Source organism: Pan troglodytes, chromosome 13, assembly GCF_028858775.2.
Source record: "Pan troglodytes isolate AG18354 chromosome 13, NHGRI_mPanTro3-v2.0_pri, whole genome shotgun sequence".
In the NCBI taxonomy this organism is placed as follows: domain Eukaryota; kingdom Metazoa; phylum Chordata; class Mammalia; order Primates; family Hominidae; genus Pan; species Pan troglodytes.
In genome coordinates, this window is record NC_072411.2 from 57,916,055 (window position 1) to 57,943,432 (window position 27,378).

Consider the following 27,378-nt stretch of genomic DNA (forward strand, 5'->3'; position numbering starts at 1 on the left):
CTTGTATTACCTTACATACCCTGGAAAAAAGCAAGCTGGCCAGCAGGCTGTGCACCCTCTAGCAAAATGGTCAATTGGCAGTCTTTCCTTTGCAAAGTAAGTTTTCAGTCAGCATAACCAACAACCATCAGATATTTGCAAGAAGATCTGAACAAAAGATCTTGAAAAAAAGGAAACATCAAAATAAATAGGAAATAAAAATAAAGATAATAGAATTGTGGAAAATATAATGTCATCAGTAGATTAAGAAAATAGACAATATTGCATTCATACAATATAAAGATAGAATGCCATTGAAAAAATTAGAGAACAAGACATGGGCCATACATATCAAAAATATTTTTAAAATTAAAAATCAATATTAGAGTTAGAATATAAGCTCAAGGAAATATCTTAGAAAGAAAAAAAAAGCATGATAAGTTGGATGAGAAAAGGTAAAACAATTAGAGGATCAAATCCAAAGCTCTAACATCTGACTAGTAGAAAACACAGATGGTGAGAGGGAAATTATTTTAAAAAAAAATACATAAGGAATTGTTCCTGAATTAAAAAATATATATTTTCAGATATGTACCCAGTATGAAGAATGACAAAGATTCATGCCAAAGTACAAAATCATAAAATTTCAAAATGTCACATATTAAAATTAGATTCTAACTGCTTCCCAAGAGAAAAACAAAACACTGTCCTTTAAAAAAGTTAATATACAAGGGATCAAGAATCAGAGAGATATGTGACTTCTTTGAAGAAACACCGGGAGCTAGCAAACAATGGAATAAGTATGGTTAGGGGACAGATATTTAAGACGGAGAAAGCATCAAACAACTTACTTTCCAAGAATTCTTTCTCAGAAAGCTTATTAGAAAATTTACTCCACAAAACTAAAGAAGTAAAGCAAGAGAGAAATAAAGGTAATTCCAGAAGACAAGTATTAGCTATTAGCAGGCCTAGATTGAAAACCATCAAACCAGATTTGAGATGGGGCCTTCTGAGAAAGAAAGAACTGAGAAATAAAATTGACAAATTCAAAAATATGAAGGCATAGAAAATTGTACTAAATATTTGACAGTCATGGGGAGATTTAGCTGTGAGTACAAAGAAATTAAGCAAATTAAAAATAACAACATGTAGGGCCCAGTGGTGCATACCTGTAATCCCAACACTTTGGGAGGTTGAGGTGTGAGGATGGCTTGAGCCCAGGAGTTTGAGACCAGCCTGGGCAACATAGTAAGACCTCATCTCTACAAAAACAAAAACAAAAAAAATCAAAAAATGAGGCAGAGGATTGCTTGAGCTTGAGCTTGAGCTTCGGAGGTCAAGGCTGCAATTGGCTGTGATCACACCACTGCATTCCTGCCTGGGTGGCAGGGTAAGACCCTGTCTCAAAAAAAAAATGAAATTTTTTTTAAGGAAAATTATCAAAAGCTATGCAAGAAAAGAACTACTCCCGCTGAGTTGGTCTGCCTCCGTCACATCTTGGAATCAGAGCTTTTTGCTCTGAGCTGGAGGATGATTAGAACTTTAGGCTACCTGCCCAGCAGGAATTTCAGAGGTACAGGCCAGCCCCCTTCACACTGATGAATTTCCGTTTATCTAGGCCTTCTCTAGCCTTTAACTTCTGAGCATAAGTGAGCTTCTGTTTGGGAGCATATAATAATCTCATAAAACCACTCTTGTCTTGGTTTTCAGCTGACTGGCTTTCCCCACCACTAGCAAACTGTTCTATCTTCATTCCAGTTTATTAAAATTGGTGAACTGTGTGCCTTTTAGCAGAGGAAGACCAAGTCCTTTTTGTTTTAATTTTCATAATTTCACTTTATCTTTATATATTATCCAAAAAATGTGAAAAGAATTGAAAGAAAAATTCTATGACCAGTTGAGTCTTCATTTGATGCCTTGCCTTTGGTAGAATAAATGATTTCAAGATTGCATACCTGGGTGTATGAGAGCTGGGTATGTGGAGCTCCCTTCCAGGTAGTTGTCTTTATTTCCTATGTCCTTTCATTCCCAATTTATGTTTGGTTCCACGGAATTAGTGCCAGGAAGTTACTAAAATCCTGATTTCCACTAACATTAAGTCATTGTGCAAATACAATGGGGGACAAATAGTCCAGTATTTCTAGGTTCAACTGGGATACAATTGGACTGAAATGAGAAGCAGGAATGCACAATGTGAAAGAAATTATGGGAAACCAAGAGCTTTAATCTTGACTATCTTCTAGCAACATAAAAGAGAAACACATGTACATTGATAGCAATTGCAATAGACAATTTAAAACAAAATCAGTGTGCCCCTACCCAAACATCTGGCCATGGATAAACCCAATGTTGTAATAGTTTGGACAAATGAGTCCTGGTCCCTTTCTATTTGCTAGTTGCATCCCTTACCTTATTATGAGACCTACCTCTCTATTAAATTACTTGTCTAACTAGTCAACTTGCCATTTCCTTGTAAACCGGCTAAACATTGAGAGTGGTGAACTTGCTGAATTGCACTGACTGTCTTAATGGAGGTTTCTGGGAGAATATTATGAAAGGTTGAAGGTAGATTTTACAGTCACTAAGTCCGGGGTGAATATAACAAGAATCCATTGTAGAAGTGGACATAGGCTCCCAGGAACCACATTACTTAGGCTATGCTATCGGCAAATGGCCATATGAATCCACCGGTGGTCCTGTAGTGGGTGACTTGCTGAATGGGCACTACCATCTGCACATTCAGATAGATACTTGACACGTATTGCCCTCAAATTCCTGTGAAGTTGACTGCGGCACAGCAGGTGCCATGGAATAGCTTGTGCTCCTTAAATTCATAGCATGTTCAATGTTCAAGGAGTTAATTAAAAAATACTCTCCAGATTTACACATTTTCTCAGAGTAGATCAAAAGAGGGTTTGGAAATACAAGCCTAAAGTAAATAAGACCAACTGCTGATTTTTCAATTAGGTTATGTTTCAGGGATACAAAATTACATATTCCTTTCCTTTGCACGTCCCCTGCACTTTTTAAACACAGAGCAACCCATTATTAAGCTATTAATCACCTCTTCCAATTAATTGCTAGAAAATGACCCAGGTTTTAGTAGTAGTGTTGCAATTGAAAAGCTCTTTGATATTTGGCAAGGTAAAGTTACAGGCAGTAGTAATTTGAGACAGTGAGGCTATTAGCTGCTGTTTAGAATCTCAATTACTCTAAAGATAGATAATTACAAATAAAACAAACTTGTTCTCCTACATTAGTAAGTGCTTCTCTTTTGCTTTATGAAATTTCAGTGATTTTTTCAGCCACTAAATATAATTTCCATGTGAAAAATTGACCTTAACAGTTTGAAGTATAGCTACAAGGAGAAGCCGTGTTTTCATCGAAGAGAATAAATGCATTTCCTGAACTCTGGCTGTTAAAGCTAATTGATTTATTGGCTCTCTATATAGTGTGCTATTGTCTTTATGCTCTTGGGATATGAAAACTCTTCAGAAAAGAGCTAAATTCTGCCACATCAATATGACAGTTGAAGCACACCTCTCCTTTCTGTAAGTGCAGGGTTCCTTGCACCTTAAAAATAAGAAAGAAAATCTCTTTCCAGGATAAGTTGGAGCTAACTGAATGCTGCTGCATCCCTTGGCTTATGGAATGTGTACTTTTACTGCTTTAATGTTCCTGAGAAGTTAATAGTGTGGGGGTTCTTTTCTTTTTAATCATATTCCTTTCACAGTAAAATATTTATTCAAGCAAATGTAAAGTACTTGTCAAAATATGAGAATATGAAATTCCCATTTTTAGGTTTCTTAAACACAGCAGTGATACAAAATATAAAGTGATGCATTTTCCCCCAGGGCTAGTTTTTAAATTCATTAAATTACCAAGTATGTTTTTGTTTTATTTCCCTTCTACCTTTTGGTTGCTATATAAATTACTAAATATGAGAGAAGTTTCTCAGCTACAATTGATCTCAACATTGTACAATCATCTGCATAAAAAGTTATGAAGACAAACAAATAAAGTGAAAAGCACAAACACTGAAATGGTTCTATCTAGATGTTCCCTTAACATGAGGTATAGTCAACAGACTGATGATGCCTTTAAGAAGAATCTCAGTTCAGAAAGCAAAACAAGGGTGAGCATTTTATAGCATGTGTACATCTATCAGGCTGACACCAAAGGCCATGGAATACTGATGGAATGATTCCAGGTTCAAGGTATCCTACACAGCCTGCAGGCCCATGGGCCACCAGTGAGAAAATTTCATCTTCCCCTCTTCCAAACCTACCCTTTATATAGCTGTTGATTTGGGTTGGTAGGAAAGATTAGATGATAGGTTTGTTTTTTCTTAAAAGTTTCTTTACCTCCAACAATATATACATAATAGTATTGTATATAAAAAATACACTGCATAAAAAATATTTTTTCTCTCATAGTAAGAGCATTAGTATATGATTTGCTAATGTCACCATCATGTTTGGCCCAAGTGCCTGTTAAGACTATATGCTGACTACTATCAGAAATAGAAAAATAAAGAGAAGCATACATACGTTCAAAGGAAATTAATAAAACAAATTTCCCTTGCTTGTCAAGAAGGTCTGAATAATAGCTGAAAAATAAGTTAATTTATTTAAGAAAATAGGACTTCTCTTTTAGACATTCATGTTTGGGGGTTATTTCTCTATTCTCCACCACCAGAATGTATTACCCACCAATTTTCCCTAGATAAAGTCTTCCACAATATGTAATTGTTGTCTTTTTCATAGTAGCACATCTTTAGAGCAAACCAGTAGAGTGCTGCTTCCGTTTAAAAGGGAGAAATGTTACTAAGTAATTCACAAATTGAAATTGTCTTTCTGAATGCAGAAAGCTATGCAGCCTTCATTTGAAATCAACAGTTTTGGAACAGAGAAAGTTCGGAATTTCAATTAATTTAGTTTGAACAATGTAAGTTAGTTTATGTGTTGAGATAAGGACAAGACAAAGCTTTATTTTGAAATAGGAAGTTTTATCAATAGACTGCAAATGTTTTCTGAATGGCCATTGGAAATAGGGGGTATGGGCATATGGGATACCATTTAAGAATGGATATATTCCTGACTGGGCACGGTGGCTCATGCCTGTAATCCCAGCACTTTGAAAGGCAGAGGCAGGTCGATTACCTAAGGTCAGGAGTTCGAGACCAGCCTGACCAACATGGTGATGCCCCGTCTCTACTAAAAAATACAAAAATTAGGTGGATGTGGTGGTGCATGCCTGTAATCCCAGCTGCTCGAGAGGCTGAGGCAGGAGACTCACTTGAACCCAGGAGGCGGAGGTTGCAGTCAGCTGAGATCACGCCATTGCACTCCAGCCTGAGTACAAGAGCAAAACTCCATTTCAAAAAAAAAGAAAGAAAAAAAAAGAATGGGTATACTCCCTATATTCAAAGTTTTTATAATCAAATTGTGAAATATACATATTGTTTAATATTCACTATTAGATTATAAAAACATATGTTCACTATTAGATTATATGTATAATCATATATATATATATACACACACACACACACACACACACACACACACAAACATATATATATATAGTGTTTCTCACTGAAGTCCCAGGGGCCTGCAGGCTTTGTGGGATAACTTGAACCTGGAATTATCTCATCAGTATTCCATACTCATTGGTGTCAGTCTGACAGGCGTACACACACTATAAATAACATATCATTCACTATTCACTAACATATATTCACTATTAGGTTATATATATAACATATTTATATATATTAGCATATATTCATGCAATTATTTCCAAAGAGCCTGGCAAGATGAGTCATCAGAATTTTGCAGTGTAGTTAAAAAGAGAAAGCTTACAATCAGATATTCTGCATTCAAAGATATTCCGAATTCTATGTATATTGTGGGCCACATTGGTTAGTAATCCCACTTCTTCATATCCATCATAATGTTGGCTCAAAAACTCAGAGATGGAGTGAGGTATCTGCCAATGATGAGTATTCCCCCAAATCTACCTTTACAGTATTTTCACATTTATTGACTCTAGTGTTTTATTGTATCTTATAAATCTTTGCATCTGTAGAAACTTTCACAGTGACCAACACATTGTAGTACCTAAGTAAACAGTCAATGACTGAGTGAATAAATGAATAAGTGAATCTCAGCATTTCCTCGTGATAAAACACTAAGCACAAACTGGGATGGATTACAGACTTTTCTGAGACCATGCCTTGGTGCACATATGGGAACCCTTTGCTTCACCCACCATTGGAGAAGAGATATCTGCAGATGCTCTGCAAATCTCTGACTATGTGTGTGTGTGTGTGTGTGTGTGTGCGTGCGTGTATGTGTATATATACACACAAACTTGTGAATACACTATAAAAAGCAGCAAAGTTAATAGAAAAAAATCAGCCTCCATCCTAAGATTAGAATTCTTTTCTGGATTTTTCTGGTCCCATAATGTTCACAGTAATTATGACATTGACTATCTATATACATTATATCAGCTAGGTCCTTTCTATTTAGCACTTGATTCAAACTCTAGGATGAAACTCTATATTTCAGTATCTGTCAGATTATTTTTTTCCTAGACTCCTGCTTACTTTTTCCTTTGTTTTTGAGATGATGTCTTGCTGTGTTGCCCAGGCTGGACTTGAATTCCTTGGTTTAAGCGATTCTCTTGCCTCAGACTCCCTTTTAGCTGGGACTACAGGTGGACACCACCATGTCCAGCAAAGACTCCTACTTAGGATGTCTCCTAGTCGGCTATCGACTGTTTCCACATACCTTGTATATTTACCCTAATTTAGTGAATAGAACATGATGAATTGATCATAGTTTATCACATCTTTCAGGTCTGTATCAATTAGACTCACCATTCTCAAAAAAAATTATACTATTTTCTACCTAAATAAGCATTAATAGTCTCCCAGATACAAAGGAGAAACTAATCTGATCAACAAAAGTCTAAACTTGGCTGCTTTCATGTCTTCATAGATAATCAGAAAAAACAAATTTTTATTTATGAATTACAGTAAAGTACCTAAACAGGTAGCCTCTACTGACAAATGAGTGAGGAGGTACAGGACAATGGTTTCATGGTATATCCACGGAAACCCAAACTAAAGCATTTCCATTGCCAGTGTTACTTTCTTAGTAACTATCCATTCTTGGTGAGACAAAGAGTTTGTTGTTCAAAGTGATGACAAGTGACATGTACTAAGCAACACACAGAAGCGTGAAGATCCAGAATTTAAAAAAAAAAAAAAAAAAAGGCAGGGGTATGGCAAAGCAGAACACTTCAAATCTCCTAAAACAATTTTAAAGTTCTTCTGTGATCATACATGACCAAGACTTATGTTAACCTAATAATGCATAATATTCAAGTTCCCACCTAATTGGGCTTGGACAATGCCCCTCTAACACAAAAGATCACTTTGCAGAATATGCACAGGCAATAATTACAATTTGCAGGGAAATGGCAATTCAGGAGAAAAAGTATCAATTATATTACTTTGAGTAGTTGTGAGTCTTTGTCATCCATTTTTGTCAAACTTTTCAAACAAGTCTGAATATTTTCACATAGGTATAGGGAGCCTATTGTTTGTCTGCTTGTTCTATCCTTCCTCCATGAAATTGGTAATGAGGCCTACTCCCATTGGTACAGTACATAGAGAATGAATTGTTTGACTAAGTCAACCAGAATAAGATGTCCCAAGAGCCTGAGAAAGTTTAGAATAGTATCTCAAAGAAATCATTATTCTGCAATCACTTAACTGAATTTCATCTTTTTGGTTTGTTAGGGAGACTGGAACAGGTGTTAATATCTACATATTACATATGTGTATATTACATATCCACAAGAGGAAGAGGAAGAACAAGAGGCAAAGAAAGAACACAGATCAACTCTGACTGTACATGTCTGCACATAATCCACTGCCCTATCCACTTTTCTACTCAGGCCATGTGGGTTTAAAACCCAGCCCCGTAGCAAGTTTTTAAAAAATACGAATTTAGACAAATTATAAATATCAGGAAAAAAACAGGGTGTTTTTTCGCCACCAAATTTTACATATTTTCTTAGAATTTTGAGAATAAATAAAAGGAAGTTTGTTCAAATCCTATTTCATTTACCTGTTCCTTCAGTGCAAAGGGAAATAGCAATCCTGTGCAAAAATGGCCACTCCTGCCTTCCTAGCATTCTTATGTGTTATAAAGCCCTTTATAAGATCTGATACCCAACTGAGTACTTCCTTTCACCATTAACTCCTTAAACCATGAATATTTAAAGCAAACAAAGTTTAAACCCCTTACTCTTTTCACAGTTAGTATCTATAATCCCTTTTTCCAGACTAGGTATTTCTAAATCGTGTTAAATCTTTCATCTTCCTTCTGGTCAATTTCAAGGTTTTTATTGAATCAAATGCAATTTTTTTATACCAGCGTTTCTTTTGCTTTTAGACATTTCTACTGGCTTAGCAAGAGCTGTTCAAATTAGGTGATTATTTTATATGTAGTACCTTGATTTAAGCAGTCTTAATTTTTAGACAATAATCTCCAGGTGAATCATTAATTTATCTCTTTATTTTTAATGCATGGGACAATTAAAATTTGTCCTGAAAAATTAAGGATATTTTCCTTTTGTGGAATTTGAAAATAGTTTGATTTTTCTATTTTGGCAAACAACTCAAACTCTATTTTCAATAATCCTAAAAGTTAAGAAGGCAATAAATGGATCCACAATTAAATATTACATTTTCTTCTGATAAATTGTTAGAGGAATAAACTAAAATCAATATAGTTGCACTATATTGATTTTATAGTACAGTGATTCCATAACAGGGTTTTTTTCCTCACCTGAAATAATTTTATTTTCTATAAAGTTATAAAATATTGTATATCAGACTTTGTTATTTATTTCTCTTAAATCATAAAACCAAAGGAAAGGTAAAGAGGAAGAACAGTTAACCTCTGGTGACCAAAGGTACACTTGATCTGTTATTTTGTATTCTATACTCTACAAAAGAGCAATATAAACAGAATTATTTATGCCCAGCAAAATGTTGCTTAATTACTTATGCACCACTGTTTGCTTGTATTTTAAGCTCTCTCTACCACCCACAGGCAGACGTTAAACAGCTGCTAAAAGCTAGCTTTAGTCTTGCCTGTTTGAAATTAGCATACTTGAGCTTTGAAAAAACTTTGTTACCAATTTACATATGCATAGAGACTGATATTTAGACTCACCATATGATATGTCCCTCAAGAGCTTTTCTTATTGCCTCCATCCTCAGGTCTCAACCTAGAGACTGTAAATCTAGCAGGTGATTAATTCTATACCCTTGAGAAACTAGCAATTAGCACTTGCAACCAGTAAAAAATTGTCATTTCAAAACCCTGTTTACTATGCCCATGTATTTTCTATGAACTCACAGTTAACTCTAAATAGATGGGTATGGCAATATCTGCAGACATTTCTGTCTCTTTATGTAAAATATAATATTGCCACCAGCTAATCAACCTATTAAATATATATAATTGACATTCCTTTTTAAATATAAAATAGCAAGATGTAGCAAGCATGGAAACACTATACATGATGTTTTATGTTACTAAACCTTAATCAGTTCATTTCAACATGACGACTTTGTAGGGTTTACCTGTTCTGTGTCAATTCTTATCTCTGATAGCTGAAATTACCGTACTTCCAGATGTTCTTATGCATTATTGAGGTCTTCTGCAGTAGATGCTGGAAAAGGTAAGATAAGGTTTTATTTCTTTGTAGTAGTCACAACACTGAGATCAAAGATGGTAAAGTGCAGTGCTTAGTATTGAAAACTATGATGAACCTAACATTTATTTTCAGGTCGCAAACCTATCATAAAAACTGCTCATCAATCTTTAGTTAACCATTTCATGTGTAATCTGTGAGTGGAGCAAGAAAATATTTTGAAAGGTTTAAAAACACATATTTGACCACATAATAAACTAATGCTAATTATGCATATATATAACGCTATAGTGGAAGCTCTATCTTGTGAGACAAGAGTGAAAATTAAAAAGAAAATAGGGACATTAAGATTATTTCATAGAATAATTTGCATTAAATAATTCACTTTGGTCAGAATGTAAGAATCTGTTAAAGAATATATATACATATATATATATACACACACACACACACATGCACATATATATATTTTTAAATGGTTTCTGATAAAATCTGCCAGTGCTCCAGAGAGTGCTAACTGAAGTGAAAACAGAGTAATTCCATTTTCTGAAATGTTTTCAGTTCAGTTCAAGGGAAAGAAGATAGGTGAAAATAGCTAACATGCATGCTACCCGCAGTGTGTTAACTTACTATAACCAAAACATTTCATTTTGAATTATATGTTACACATTTGTATGATTACAAGAGTAAAAAGGAAAAAAAATGCCATTTAGAATATCTTGATTCCTAACTTGAGTAATCATCAGTTAACAGATAGCATTACTTTAAAAACAGGCAATAAAAATTCAGAAAACCCATGCAGGAACAATTTAGTTCCCAGTATTAGAACACCAAGGGCAATGGATCTCCTTTATTCAGAACAGCAAAGCTAGAAGAAAATGCAAAAAGATCTCTTAGAAAAGTGGACCTTATTTTCTCCAGTTGCACAGTCATTAGATGGTCTGCTAAAAAGGCCTGCTAGACTTTTGACTAATTACATCATCGGATCATCATACAGTTAAAATCAGTTGCAGGGCACTCATACACAACTAAATCCCTGCGTCTAATTACTATTTTAGTCTCTTTTTCCTTGTGACATGTTGGTGATAGATCATTATTTTTTCAGCAATTTGTTCGCATTTATATGCAATATAATTGGATCTGATTAATTATTATGATTAATGACTGCAGAATTTCCTTGCAAAGCTATTAATACTGGTAGTATCAAATGAAAGACATGGACAAATTAAAGCCAATGGATTCCTGTTGCTCGCACTTGCAGCGCCTGGGCTAAAGTAACCCTTTGCTGTTCCCTAGCAAACAGAAAGTGACTGTAAACCTGAGCTCTTTGAATGGTTTTCAGAAGCTCATAATGTGTGAAGTGTTTAGGATGCTTTTGGGCTTATTTAGGTGCATTGTAAGTGAGTAATCTGGCAGGTCTATGTTCAAGGAGCTCATAGTATTATTGATTTGAAGTAGTAAGAAAATGTGTAGCATTAAAAATACGTAGAAAGCTATTAAGAAATAATTGTCTTGAAGGATATTTATAATTTCTCCATTTTCCTTGACAAACATGATATAAGGCACTTAGTTAACTTCTATTAAATGTCAGATTACAAAATTACTAAAGGACATATTTATGTAGAGTGTGTTTTGTATTTTAAATTATATTCTGGCTTAGTAGTAGGATATTACATGTAAAAAAAGCAAACAACGACTGAGTAGCTTAGGGGATCGACTTGCCTGTTACCTCTGGGACCTGACTTTAAATCTGGCTTTGAGCAAACTGAAGAAAAATCATTTCAATCTAATGGCAGCAGCAAATAAAAAAAATCAGATAGTTTGAGTTCCTTGAAGGTGGCAGCAAGCTTTTTGCTTTATGAAGTGTCCAGAATTCTGGGCTTTAAAGAAAAGAATTGGGTTTGGAGGATGCATGCCTCATTATAAATTGTAAAATCCAAAAGATGTTGAGTATAATTTGCATCTTTCATAAACAGTACCAGCCTTGCTCATAGCATGAGTCTTAACAGGGGGCATGAAGGCTTGAATCTTGCTGAGAAAATGGATTCATTCCGTCTGACCCAGAATTGGTAGTGGTGCCTGCATTAGCACCAAGATTCTCAAAAGAGTTAAAATATAGCTTTTTAGTTAGATCCAAATGCAGGTATCTGATAATATTCAATGTGATAATGCTGGAAAATTAGTATTTTTTTTAACTTAAACAACGCTTGCTAGCCAACCCAATATATAAATGCAAGAGATGAATTTGTTTTATAAACAACTGTATTTTTTCTTTGATGATTCATATTAAACTCACCAAAAAGAGAAAGAAGGTAGCCTAAAGGTATCATTGTGTGGAGGTGAATAGCAAAACATTGAAAGCACACCTGACTCTTTAGTCATTTTAGTTTTTCCCAGACAGTGAATTCCTGTGAAGCTTTCACACAATTATTGGTATTGAAATGTAAAATTATTTATTCAAATTCACACATTTTAAAAGGTATGATTTGTTTAATCATTATAGAAATGATTAAAACAAATGCAAGAACCTCATTAAAAATCTTCTAGTTTCTACCAGAATAAGTAATTTGGCCTATCAGAGTTCTTAAATAGGCCACCACGACCACCACCACCACCCCATTCCCCGGCTGAATGGCTTTGTATACATTATTTATATAAGGATAATGCTAGTTTTTTTCTGAGAGTAGAAAAATGGGATTAATGTGAAGATCAACACTGAAGCTATTTTCATGAGCTCCTTATATATATAAGCCACGTTTATGGCAATTACTTTAGAAATTAGGGCTGGCCTTCACCCCAGGTGAGAGTGAGAGTTGTGGTGAAAGGCAAGAAACTTGTTAAAGGGTTTCATTTCTTTTCCTAGGTAAGCATCACCGCCCAGGAGAGAGAGGGCACTCGCATACCTGATAAATAATGTTGGGTGTTCACAGTTGCTAATATGAGAAAGGTAATGAAACAATTAGTAACAGAGCGATTAATGACATTATTAAATATACTGTGTATGAATTGCCATCAAGAAAATTGGTTTTGAAATATATTTTGTGGAAAAATGCAACATAAAGCAAATAAAACTGCACACCATCCAGGACATCAATAAGAATAGTCCTGGGCCCTGGGTGCTTACAATTAATGTAGATGACCTATCTGTCACTACAAGGGAACACCTTTCCATTCTCCTCTTATCTTGGTTTCAGGTAGTCACTTCCTGAAAAACTTGAGAAAAACTACTTGAGAAAAAAAAATACACATAACATTCATAACTGTAATACCTTGTAGCAACATGTATCCAAATGTTTTACATACTTTCACAGGAGAAATTTTATATTTGACATAAGTATTGTTATTACAGAGACAAAGAGACCCTAGTGTTGTGTCTGATATGTATGACCAAAAGACTCCTCAGAAGAAGACCATTTAAATTTTAATCAAACAAAAGAACAAAATGATTAGAATCACTTTTTCCCACATTACTATTTTAGAAAATAATCTTATTTGTCAATTATTTAACGATTCAGAGCCAATAACAAATCATCTAGCAAACCAGGAGAAGAATTGGGAGTAATACTAGGTCTTTGAATCTGATCTCAGCCATGGACTGACAGCAAACCATTTAAGAGGCAGCATCAACTCACTGCATCCTCTAAGGGACAGAATCTCTAGAAGCTGCTCTCTGGTGCACTACACTCTAGGCAGTCTGTCTTAATTCTATTCTAACATCAAGAGTCTATCCAAACAAGGAGGGCTCTGAGGAAACCTGATCAAGACTGAACAAGGATTAGAAACGTCTCTACCCATTATTGAATTAAACTACTGTGTCAGAGTATAATGCAACCCTGACAGGAATGTCGAGTCTGGGTTTGCCCACGCTTACCTATACAATAGAGTATAGAGCAAGGCGTGGCTAAAATACAAGCACAGCAAGGGGTATAAATCCTTTCAGTTTTTCAAACCCAATACCATGATTTCCATCAGTTTTTTCTACCACATAGTGAGCAACCTAAAATAGCTGGTGACTGCTTCTTTTCTCTGGAATACTCATCCTTCCTAGCCAGTGATGAGTCCATAGTTGTTGTTTTTTTGTTTTGTTTTTTTGTATAATTGCAGTATAGAGTCTTTTATTTAGAGTTTTTAGACCCTTTAAAGACCATCTACTTCATACTCATCATTTTGTAGATGGGAAAACAAGGCCCAGAGAATTTAGATAGTTTGCACAATATTATATAATTAATAAGTGTCAGGGATCAAAAAGACCCAATTCTCTTGGCTATAAACCTATAGTCCTTTCCAATATACTATACAGTTGCTGACTGATATTTTAAAATGTGACATTTAGAGCTCAATTTTTAAAAATTCTTATCAGTCAGAATTCCCTAGGAGATTCATGTTTTGTCTAAATAACCAATACTCTAGCTTAAGTAAAGAATATCTTTTACAAATATTCCTCTAGAAAATGAAATGAAATTGGAAAAAACCTAAATATCCACCTAACAGGAATTGGTTCAATATATGAAATATATTTATATCATAAAATGTTGTTAGATAATCTCAAAGAATGAGATAACTCTTCTTTTCATATAGCAGCATGAATAAATATGCATTATATGTGGTTAAATGTTCCAAATGCAAGCAGCAAAAAAGTATGCAAAGAATGATCCAGTTTTTAAAATTTTTAATTTGGTTATATAAGATGAGAATGTCTAGCATAATGCAAATCAATGTTTAATCATGGGTCTCTCCAGGGATCCTAATGGTGGGAACGAGAGGGATAATTTCGTGACATGCTACATGTATTTCTGGGCTGATTTTTTTTTAAAACAGTAAGGAGATATTTGCTTTTATAATTAAAAATTAAAAGGTAAAACTAAAGAAATTGCATAAAACCGAATTCTAAATTTTACAGTCTTACATGACATTTACAAAGAAAAACTTTGTGGGTTTTTTTTCCAAATTCTTATCACATTTCTGAGGTGCAGACACTTTTTGGTAAGCAAAGTGTTTGGTTTATTTTTTTATTTTTTTATTTTTTAAATACCCCTCTATTTACTATTTTTTCTTCAGTAGGAGTATAATAACTAATGATGGCTGTATAGTTACAAAAGTTATGTAGTCTTACATTTTTATCAAAAATAAAGAAAAGGTTATTATATTTTATTATAATAAATACAGTGCTAGTTTATGCATGAAAATGATGAGTGAAAAAAGAAAAAGTTAAAGACTTTGTCTTTGGCTTTTGTTTTATTTGATTTGTAATTCTTTAATATCACTTCCAAGAATGTTGGTGCACACTCTTTAGTTGAAAGATTCAAAAGACAAAGCAATTTAGTTGTTTGGCAACTTTCTATGACTCTGCCATGCAATTTTAACATGCAATATTTCACCTCGTCTATTTTCCACATATACAGTATATTCTTGGAATAAAAAGATGTAACTTCATGTGGAAAATCATACTTAGTAAGTAAAATCAAACTTGATAGGAATTTGGAATTCCTCAAAAGAAGACATTCCACAAATACTACATTTGAAGAGCCCCAGAATTGTCTATTTAACGTAGAAAACAGTATCAGAGCATCAGTTTTTAAACTCTGTTCTCATCTAAAGTCTGTTATAGCTAAGATTTTTGAAAAGTTTTAATATTATTTTTACTTTTGCTAAAATCTCTAACAACAAAACAAGGTTCTTAATGTTACACCTTAAGAATACACATTACATTTATAAAAAATAAAAACTTCTAAAGCAAAACATGTACCTGTAAATCAAACTATTGATGAGAAGAGAGATGTTGTTTCATAAGTGGTGAATACTTTGTTTCTTTTCTTGATGCTAGGAAGTAAAAAAAAGGTTTTTTATATATTTATTCTAGTAGATAGTGCAATAATTAAAAATTTAAAAATTCCATATTAGCAACACTGTTTCTATTTAAATATGCGGTGTTTGCTTTACAATTACTTAATGAAAAGGACAGCCTCATTTTATGGAGATAACACTGCTCCCCTAAATCACAAAGCAAAAAATAGAAGACCAAATCAATAGCCAAAATAAAGCTGATGTATTGCTGATCTCCATTAATTTTTTACTTTGAAATACCATTTACATGTTTTGGTGTTTTAAATTCCAGCATTTTAGATAAATATTGACCAGAAAGGTCCCATGTTTTCTAATCAAATTTTTACAATAATTACATTATATAGAAATTGTTGTGCTATATATAGCTGTTCATCTAAAACATTGATGATAGTACATTACAAAAAAGAATAAGATCAGCAGCAATATTAGTAGCCAGAAATGTGTTCCTGGATATTCTTGTTTCTCTGAATTTTTTAATCCCACAAGAAACATTCAGAATGATAAACATGCATTAGAAATTGAACTTTGTAAATCAAGTGTTTGGAATTTAAGAACCTGAACATCAAAGAAGGTCAAATGGCATACTGTTTCACAGAGCCCTAAAACGACTAAATATGTGGAAAATCACATATTAAGATACAAGTAAACACAATTTACTAATGATCATCTCTAGTGACATTATGGCTTTGCAAGTACACAGGCTTTGCTTGTATGCAGATTCAGGAAAATAACAGTGATTTGCCATTTTACCTGATAGAAGTTGCCTTAACTTCCAGTTCCATCGCTGTGAAAATACTCCTTCAAGCTTTTTTTACAATAAGAGGAGGATGGCTCATCTCCAAATGTTGAGCTGAGACACTTGAGTATGTTCTGTTAGATCAAAAATTGCAGAAATAAGCTTATTCGCTAGGAAACATACTTGTAGAGAAATTGGAAAACCAAGAAATGTTAAAAGGAAATAGTTGTAAAACACAATGGTGGTGGAGATATAGAGTAAGAATAGGTATATAACATCTAGGTGTAAATTTGAAGGTAAATATTTTAATAATGAAAGATTCAGGAATGAGAATTTTCTGATCGCACAATGAAGAACAATACAATTTGCTCATGCCATTGGCAATACTTGTCAAATAAAACCATATAGTTTGTGAACAGGAAGTATATTAACACACTTCACTTTTTCTTCAAAGATGTACACATGAAATCCATAAAATCAGAGGAAAATTTCTCAAACATGTGCATGCTTTTCTGGTGAATTTACTAAACCAAGAATCTAGTCACTCAACTCTGAATCATGGCAAAAATTTATCTCCCAAGTTACTGCAAGATTAGCTGGGTGCAAAGAAATGTCTGCTATCTAAAAAAAAATAAAAAAAAAACAATAAAAGAACTAAGAATCAACTTTGCTTTCTAGAGGCACAGAGACCAATTTTAGTCATCTCATCTGTTTCAATATATGTATGTATAAAAACAAGCCTTCTACACCTTAGAGCCATTGGTGCAACAATGACCAGAAACACACTTGGGAAAGCTATTCTATGATATTTCGTGATTGCTCTGCCTGTCCATTTCTGTGTCAAACTGCTCTTGGGGCAAAGACTGTAAACATCTGTATTAGTTTGCTAGGGCTGCCATAACAAAGTACTATAGGCAGAGTGGCTTAAACAACAGAAATTTATTTCTTACAGTTCTGGAGGCTGTGAAGTCCAAGATCAAGGTGTCATCAGGGTTGGTTTCTCCTGACGCCTCCGTCCTTGGCTTGCAGATGGCCATCTTCTCACTGTGTCCTCACATGGTCTTTCTCTGTGCTGTTGTACCTCTGGTGTCTCTTTTTACCAATATGCTCTTCTTCTAAGCACATCAGTCCAAATGGATAATTGTCTTCTCTAGTGGCCTCATTGTAACTTAATCACCTCTTTAAAGTCCTTATTTCCAAATGCAGTCATATTCTGAAATACAGGAGGTAAGGGTTTCAACATATGAATTTTGAGAGATACAATTTAGCCCATAACAGCAACCTTTGCACCCTATCCTAAACATCCATTTTAGTCTTTCACAGTCCTCTACTCTGCAGAAAATGTTACTTCATTGTTCTGAGTTCCTCAGTGTACAATGGGAGTCCATATTATAACGTTATTTATTTTAATCTCTGTAAAAATACAATAGTTACTTGTCACTAGTTGCTTAGGTATTTCTATAAACATAGTAACAAATATAAAATGATTTTGAGAAAATTGATGCAACTATATACAGAACTATAACAACTTGGATGAATTTCTCCATTCTTAGTAATTTTATGCTCCTACTGCTTTCTGAAATGCTCTCATTAAACCAATAATCATTTTAATTAACAAGTGGGTTTACATTTCTTTTTTTGTTTCTATCTTTTCGTTAAAGTAGAAAGTATTACATTTTTGTTTTTACATCTATAATACCTACAATTTGTCATGTATAGGAAACATATTTGTGGATTCAGTAATTGTTAACTAGTAGAAAAATTTATAATTAGTGCTTAGAAGAATAAACAATTATTTATATATATATATACATATTACATGACTTGGTGGCTTCAGGAAAAACAAAAAGTTAAAATGATTATTTTTTAATTTAAGAACATTTTCAGACTGGAAGATTTTCTATATTCATATTAACCTATGTTATTTTTCACTTTGGAAGAATTTTTAGCAAACCTTTCTTAAGGAAGCTATTAGCAAAAGATAACCAATTTATGAATGTATTTAGCTTCATGAAAATGTGTTTAATGAACAAAGACTGCTTAATACTTTCTAGAAAATTATGGGATAACTAAAAATATTCTTAATATATTATTACTAATATTTGTAATTCTCTAATAATTGTATCACATAATAATGATTATTAGATATAGTGAATATTGAACAATCACTAAAAAAGTGACTTTGATATTTGCAATAATTCCCTAATTTTAATTTCATTATTAATATTTGAAAATATGATAATTGCTGTCCATTATGGTATGGTTGAGCAATATTCTTAAAGTTTTAAAATGCATACATGATATGATAAAAAGCTCCCTATAATAATTAGTCTCAAAAATGAGCCCCATGATTTAGCTCTCAAAGGTATGCAATAGACCACATACATTAACAGCACCCTAGTGGTCTCTATGGGTCTCACTGACTTCACTGTACAAACACAGCACAAAGATCATAAATAACACTCACACACACTCATTCACTTACATTAATATAAGTCTTCATATAAAAGACAACAGTAGCCACTACTCCCTATAAGGGGCCAGATCTAGCTATTTCATCCTAAAAATAATCACTTATTACTGCTAATTAATAATCTGAATCTTTTTAATTTCTTTTTAAAATTCTAGGCCAAAAGAACATTTGTTAAAGAAAAAAGCTACCTAAAAAGTTGTAGCTAGATGAGTTGATTGTATTATTCAGAATATAAAGAGCAGAGCTTTGAAGTTTCCACGGTCAAACTGTATATATCGAAAACCACAGGATTCCAGGCAAAGCAAACAAACTAAACAAACAGCACTAACAAAACTATTCAAAAGACTCCCTTTTTTCTAATAAGAAGTATCAAGTTTCTATATTTTTAATTTGTTACCCTCTTTCAGACATATCAAACATCAGTCCACTTTTTTATGTGTGCAACTTTCTATTTCATCATCATCTCATCAAAAGTGCAATATAGGTTTATGTAAAACTTCAGCTGAAATGGCCAAATAAGGTTGGTAATTAAAACTGAAAACCAGGCTGGGCACGGTGGCTCATGCCTGTAATCCTAGCACTTTGGGAGGCCGAGGCGGGCAGATTGCCGGAGCTCAGGAGTTCGAGACCAGCCTGGGCAACACGGCAAAACCCGTCTCTCCTAAAACAGAAAAAATTACCCAGGCATGGTGGTGTGCACCTGTAGTCCCAGATACTCGGGAGGCTGAGACAGGAGAATTGCTTGAACCCGGGAGAGGGAAGTTGCAGTGAGCCAAGATCATTGCACTGTACTCCAGCCTGGGCAAGAGAGTGAGACTCCATCTCAAAAAAAAAAAAAAAAAAAAAAACTGAAAACCAAACTCATACGTTATATGGCATAAAAAGGTAGCACCAGCCCTGTCCTCAAAAATTTAAAGCAATATTTATTTCTTCTCTTTTTGACTAGGTACATTGTGACACTAAATCTTTGTGTCAATGGAATAACGTACTTTTTAGGGGAGAAAAAAGCAGAGGTGTATGTATTTAAAACTTTGAAATCGAATAGGATTCTGTTAATAGTTCAGAGATAATAGAATCTATAGTTGAGTTGACCCAAAGGAGGTGGTCATTAAACATCATGGCACTAACATAATAAAGGAATTAGGATGCATGATTTAATAAAAAATTTGTTTACCCTGATTGTATTCCCTATAAATGTTCAGTCTGTTTGAGGTCACCCAACACTTAGGAGTAAGAAAATGTCTAGCAACCTGTTGGGAATCCTAAGAAAAGCCGCAACATCACTTTTCTTAAATTGACAGTATACACAAATTGTAACTATAAAGTTGTAAAATTTGTAATACTCTCCTAAAAAATTCTGTCTTCCTTTGGCATGACTTTTTATAGGACACCAGTGCATTATCTTGATATCAACAAAACAGTTTTCCTTCCTAAAATGGCCCCAAATTCAGAAAAGAGGAAATTAATACTTAAGCATATGTATATCAAATCTAATAAATGAGTGTGTGTGTACGGTGGTGGTGGAGTGCTGGGGGAGTTTCTTTATCCTTAAACCAAAGAAGTTTGAATTATAATATTGGAAGTATTGGTTCTTTTTCCAATTTTTTTCAGGAGGGCTTCTTCATAATGAAGGCATTTTCTGTAAATGACAGATCAGTGAAGACATCAGTTTGAAAATGTAATGTAGAGGGTACGTAGAAGTAGGAAAGGCAAGAATGAGGCTCATAATCAGCTAGTGCCTTTGCATTGTATTAGCAAAATACCATATCATCAATCTCCTTTCTTTTTCTGTGTCTGACTCTGCCACCTTCTTGGCGTGCACACCCGGAGGAGCATAATTATAGGCATGTAACATATGCATTGTGACTTTGAAAGTATGGAATTTAAATTACTTCAGTACATTAATCACCCTTACCCTATAAGTCCATTTTACTGTGCAAATGAGGAAAACCTACTGCTTGTTTACCATACTTTGAAAAACTTAAAAAAAAACCTGTGCATTGCTTAATTATTGGATTTGTAAAAATATGCTTTGATCAAATGAAATGGCCATTTAGTTTGTTCAAAGCTACTTTCCATAATCCATTACACAGCATAAATTTCACATAACTGCTCACATAGCAACTTGTAAATATACCCGTATATTTCCTTCATTTTAGCATCAAAGGAAAAAAGTGAGTAAAGATGTAGCATGTAAATCTCTTTCACTTACAGCTTTTCATTAGAGTTAAAAATCTCAAACTATTAGAATTAACTCAATAAGCCTACAATAAATATATGTTTGATGGTATTTCCCTCTCTCTTTCTGCATCACTAATATTAATAAGCAAAAAGCTTGGGTATCTGGTAAATACAACAAATTCAACAAGATGTAAATACACTAGCATCCCTCTGAAACCTGAAGTAGTCATCCATTACATTCAAAAAACCTAACACAAGCAGAAGTCCAAATCTTAATCTTATTTCCCTAAATAAAATCTTATTTCCCTAAAAAAAATCTTATTTCCCTAAATAAAATAAGGGAAGCTTGGAGAACATAACTGTGGCTTTAATTATTATCTTCTGAAAAGTAGTACAATGTGCTCTGGGGCATGAACAACTAAGAAAGAGTAGAGTTCAGTGAGCGGTTCCATTTATTTCCTTCTACCAATTTAAGGGAGGAAAATGTGTAAGAGTTCTGAGAGAGAAAATAATCAAAACCAATTAATACACGCTCTTGTTCATATAGTTCAGATGGTGCTAGTCTCAATCCATCATCCATTAGATACCAGGTCCTAAAGTATTTTTATTTTCAGTTTCAAATGGCTGTTAAATAGCTAATGCTAAAGTGAATTTCTCTAGTGAAAATCATACTACATTTGAGAAAAAAACATCCCTTTTCCTCACCGCCAACTTTTCAGTTCTGTTGGTTGAAATGTGAATCCTGATTCTATAAAATTCACCCAAAAATCTACACTTTTCATCTATTTTTTAGAATTTTATATATTTCCCAAAAACTACTGACATTAACTTAATAAGATTAAAATAAAACAAATCAAGACTATATGGAGAAGCACTGTCCAATTGAAATGCAATGAAAGTTACATGTGTAAGTCTAAATTTTCTGGTAGCCACATTCACATTCAAACAGCAAAAAAAAAAAAAGTGAAGTTAATCTCATATATTTTTATTTAGCCCAGTATATTAAAAATATGATCACTTTACTATATAATGCACATAAAATGCTATTAATTAAATTTTTTACACTTTTATACCTAATCTTGGAAAATCAGTATATTTTACAATTAACCACATCCTGATATGTACACTAAATTTTCATTAAAAATACATAATTTGTATATGAATTTCACAGAATTTACAGATGAAACAGTAGATTTACACACCCAAATTTCCAAACACATTTTGAAGTTTTTCAATAACTAAACCAAACATCAGATTTAAATTTAAATTAAAATAAAATACAAGTAAAAACTTATTTCTGTAATCACATTAGCTTCATTTTAATTGTTCAATATCTACATACGACTAGTAGCTGCCATAAAGGACACAGCATAATAGAGAAATAAGAAAAATTAAAACCTTAATAAGAAACACTGATGGCGGCCAGGCATGGTGGCTCACACCTGTAATCCCAGCACTTTGGGAGGCCAAGGCAGGCAGATCACCTGAGGTCAGGAGTTTAAGACCAACCTGGCTAACATGGCAAAAACCTGTCTCTACTAAAAATACAAAAATTAGCCTGGTGTGATGGCACGTGCCAGTAGTCCCAGCTTTACTCGGGAGGCTGAAGCAGGAGAATCCTCGGGAGGCTGAGGCAGGAGAATCACTGAATCTGGGAGGCAGAAGTTGCAGTGCGCCGAGATCATGCCACTGCCCTCCAGCCTGGGTGACAGAGCATGACTCTGTCTCGAACAACAAACAAACAAACAACCACAACAAAACACTAATGGCTTTATTATCTAATTAAAGACTGAATACAAGATCCTCTCGATTTCTGTTATCTTTGTAACTTCTTGGTTAGTATGTAGCTAAATTGCTATATATATAAACAGTATATAAACCCATTCACATTTTAAGTCTCCAGTTTATTGGTAATTTCTACCTCATATTTAGGCAAATGCATTTTGAAGTTTGTAAAAATATTTAATATGATTGCCACTGAAAACATCTGAGTAAGGATTTTGGAACACAATTAAAAACAAATTAACACTGAGATAACATCTTCTTCATAGAATCGTAAATGCTTGTAGAGAAGGTCAACTATTTGATTTATTAAGTAATATTTATTATATCATTGAGTAATTTAAGTATGAAAGTATTTTTTCTGTCTTTTATGTTATCAAAGTCCAGGACAGTAAATTTAATACTTCTTGGTGATATCCCACAACATTGGGTAAAGTCATAGCGACTGACAAAACTATGATGACAGAAATAATTGTCTGTCACATTTTGAGAATGTATTTGTCAGGCATTGTATTAAGCTGCTTTATATTCACCATCTAATACTGAAAAACAAAGCCACTATGCATTCAGCATTGTTATCCTCATTTTATAGGTAAGAACATCAGCATCAAGGCTTGGAGAGGTTCAATAAAAGGCTGAAGTCAAATAGTTGTGTGTTTGAACTGGGCTTCAAATTTAGATCTGCTTGATTCCCCCAGATAAGTTTGTTATTACCTCACAATATTATTATCTCCCATAACTGTCTACTTTCACACAGTATCTTAAAATGCTTACTTCATTCTGTATGTTTTCTTGTTTGTACATATAATCTGTCAACTTGACTATGAATTATTTTAACCATGCCCATGTCCCCTTTGAATTCTACACTTCATGTAAAAAGTTTTCAGTAAATTCTCATTCTGCTGAATTGAACTGAAACCTGAGTTCAAGTTCCCTACTCTGTTGTCAATGGCTTTTCCTTAGTAATTACCAGTGGTTACTCTTTTATTCTCTCTGAATTCCCATTTCCTAATATATATAAAATAAAAGAACTTGATTATATTCATGGTTTTCAAAATTATATTTTAACAACAGAATCTATTATTTCAGGTAAATATTGTGTGGAATCACAATATGAAAAATAGATGAAAACTGATATATATGGTATTTAACTTCCCTTTCCTCTTGGTGGCCTCAGAAGAAAAATATAGGTCTAGACAAAACTATAAACTAAATCACAAGTATGGATGCTTAGTCTTAATCTTGTCTAGGTCCATTTACATCCTATGGACTTTTCTTAAAATAATATTTTTAAAGTACAAAATAAACTATGTATAAATAAAAGGAAACCGATCATACTGATATTTCATTCAATCATCTTACAGGTTCCATGTAACTCAAGTTAATAACTCCATCAACTGATCTTTAAAGTTCTTCTAGCAACTATATGCACAGGTGCAATATATACATAATGTACATATAAGAGCGAACAATTGATTAATACTCACTTTATCAACAAACATTTTTGTTCCTAGTGGGTGCCAAGCACTATTATAAACACAGTGAACCAGATGATGGACTTTATGCCCATGGACTTAGCTTATGTTTAGAAGTAGATTTATAATAAAATGTCAAATACATAAAATTACCAAAACAAGGACTTTTGATATTACTGTAATAGTAACAGGAAGACATCTGACTATTTTAATCTGCAACTGTGTGGACTTGAGCAAGTTACTTATTCTCTCTGTGTTTCAGTTTCCTTTCTGTAAAGTCTATATTATAATAATAGTGCCTACTTTTTAGGTTATTATTAGTTTTATCAAGATAATATTAATACATGTAAAATGCTTAGAAAAATGCCTGTCATTCTGAAAGCAATATATAAATGTTAGCTATTTAATAGGGAAGTAATCTAAGCATATATAAAAAGAAAACAATTATATATATATTTAATATCAACACATGTACATTTTCAGTATACAGTCAGCCCTCTGTATCCATGGGTTCTGCATCTGTGGACTCAAGCAACCATAGATCAAAAATATTTGAAATAAAATTGCATCTGTACTGAACATATACAGACTTTTTATTCTTTTTATGACTCCCCAACAATAGAGTAAAACAACTATTTACATATCATTTACATTATATTAGGTATTATACGTCTAGAGATGATTTAAAGTATACTGGAGGATGTGCGCAGGTTACATGCAAATAGGACATGATTTTATATCAAAGACTTGAGCATCCTCAGATTCTGGTATTCATGAAAGGTACTGGAACTCAACTCCTGCAGACACCAAGAAATGTCTGTATTATTATTCAATTCCTATTATTTCCAAGTTTTTATTTCATATACAATTATTAGAAATGTTTCAAAATAATTTTATGTACGTTTTCTCAAGAAAAATGTGAAAGTTGTATTGCATACTCAATTCTAGGAATTGGGGTTTTATGAAATCATTCTTGGCTGGTATTTATTTACACTTAATTTTCTAGTATTGGGCACCTTTACAATTACATAATGACTCACATATGCCTACATAGAAAAGAAGACTGCCCATTGAGTTCATTCATTTATCTTTGTCTTGGAATAGATTGCTTTTTCTTTTCTCTTAGTTGATAAGTTGAATGTGTTTTCTGCTATTATCTCTAAAATATTATAGTAATTCATGTTTCCCTTCAGTTCCAATCTCTATCACAAATTTCTCAATGTCTTATATCATCTTCCAACTACTTACATTCATTGTCTACATTTATTTTTAATAAACATTTGCTGAAGGTCTATTTTTAACTCAATAAATATGACAGAGTTCATGTTTGCTACCAAATTATGATGCCAAATAGTGAAGCAGCTTTAATTGATTGTGAATATTACAATCTTCATATTTCCACTGTCATGTCCAGACTTTCTTTTTTTTTTTCTTTTTGAGACAGAGTCTTACTCTTGTCACCCAGGCTGGAGTGCAATGGTGTGATCTTGACTCATTGCAACATCCACCTTCTGTGTTCAAACAATTCTCCTGCCTCAACCTCCCAAGTAGCTGGGATTACAGACGTGTGCCACCCGGCCTGGCTAATTTTTGTATTTTTAGTAGAGACGGAGTCTCACCGTGTTGGCCAGGCTGGTCTCGAACTCCTGACCTTGTGATCCACCCATCTCGGCCTCCCAAGTGTTGGCATTACAGGCATGAGCCACTGCACCCAGCCCATGTTGCCACCTTCAAGGTTTCCCTTCCCCTACGACTATAGAAATGACATTCATGATATACTGCAACATTTTCTATATTGATAAAATTAAACAAAAAGCAACATGCACATGTATGTTCACTGCAGCACTATTCATAATAGCAGAGACATGGAATCAACCTAAATGTTCATCAATGATACACTGGATTTAAAAATGTAGTACATATACGCCACAGAATATTATGCAGCCATAAAAAAGATCATATCCTTTGCAGGGACATGGAAGGAGCTGGAAGCCATTATCTTAGCAAACTAACACAAGAACAGAAAACCAAATACATGTTCTCACATATAAGCGGGAGCTAAATGATGAGAACACATGGACACATAGAGGGGAACAACACACACTGAGGCCTTTTAGAGGTTGGAATTGCAAAGTATTGTCACCTAGTTGATATTGTAATTATGACTTCAAAAGACCATCCCACCATTCTATCAACCCAGCTTCTTCAAGATGATGGGGAACATGGTTTAAGACCAGTGAATTCCATGAGCATGAGCCCACTGTTGCACTTCTTTAAGCATTGTGTGCAGGATAGGCAAATCCATATCTGGAGTAAGTATATATTTCAGTGAAGACAAACCTCTGCCCTTTCCACCATGGAAGAAGTCCAATATAATCAAACTGCCACCAGGTAGCTGGCTGATCACTCCAAGGAATGGTGCCATATCGAGCTCTCAGTGTTAGTCTCTGCTGCTGACAAATTGGTCACTCAGCAGTGGCCATAGCCAGGTCAGCCTTGATGAGTGCAAGTCCATGTTGCTGAGCCCATGCATAACCTCTATCCTTGCCACCATGGCCACTTTGTTTATGCGCCCACTGGGAGATGACAGGGGTGCCTGGGGAGAGAGGCTGAATGGTGTCCACAGAATGGGTCATCCTATTCACTTGATTATTAAACCCCTCCTCTGCTCAGGTCACCCGTTGGTGGACACTCACATGGGATACAAATATCTTCATGTTTTTTGACCACTCAGAGGACTATCCACATACCTCTTCCCAAAATTTCTTTGTCACCAATTTTCCAATCATGCTTCTTTCAAGTCCCTGACCATCCAGCCAAACCACTGGCTACAGCCCATGAATCAGTATGTAACCTCACATCTGGCCATTTCTCCTTCCATGCAAAGTGCACAACCAGGTGCACTACTTGAAGTTCTGCACACTGGGAAGATTTCCCTTCATTGCTGTCCTTCAGGGATGTCCTAGTAAGGGGCTGTAATGCTGCAGCTGTCCACTTTCGGGTGGTGCCTGCATATCGTGCAGAACCATCCATGAACAAGGCTATAGTCTTCTCTTCCTCTATCAACTGATCATAGGGAACTCCCCATGAGGCCATCAGTGCAGGCTGGGGGAGAGAAGGCAGGGTGGCAGGAGTAGAGACCATGGACATTTGAGCCACTTCCTTAT

The 27,378-nt window shown here is 34.2% G+C and overlaps 1 long non-coding RNA gene across 1 annotated transcript in view; it reads right to left on the bottom strand.

Annotated features, from left to right (window-relative positions):
* The window catches only part of LOC107973709 (uncharacterized), a 210,284-nt gene that overhangs the window by 125,850 nt on the left and 57,056 nt on the right, over positions 1-27,378 (bottom strand). The window contains exons 4-7 of the long non-coding RNA XR_010149759.1: positions 17,251-17,513; positions 16,315-16,434; positions 15,467-15,540; positions 9,650-9,738 (exon numbers count right to left, since the gene is read on the bottom strand). This is a non-coding gene — a long non-coding RNA (uncharacterized LOC107973709). The remainder of the gene's footprint in view (positions 1-9,649; positions 9,739-15,466; positions 15,541-16,314; positions 16,435-17,250; positions 17,514-27,378) is intronic.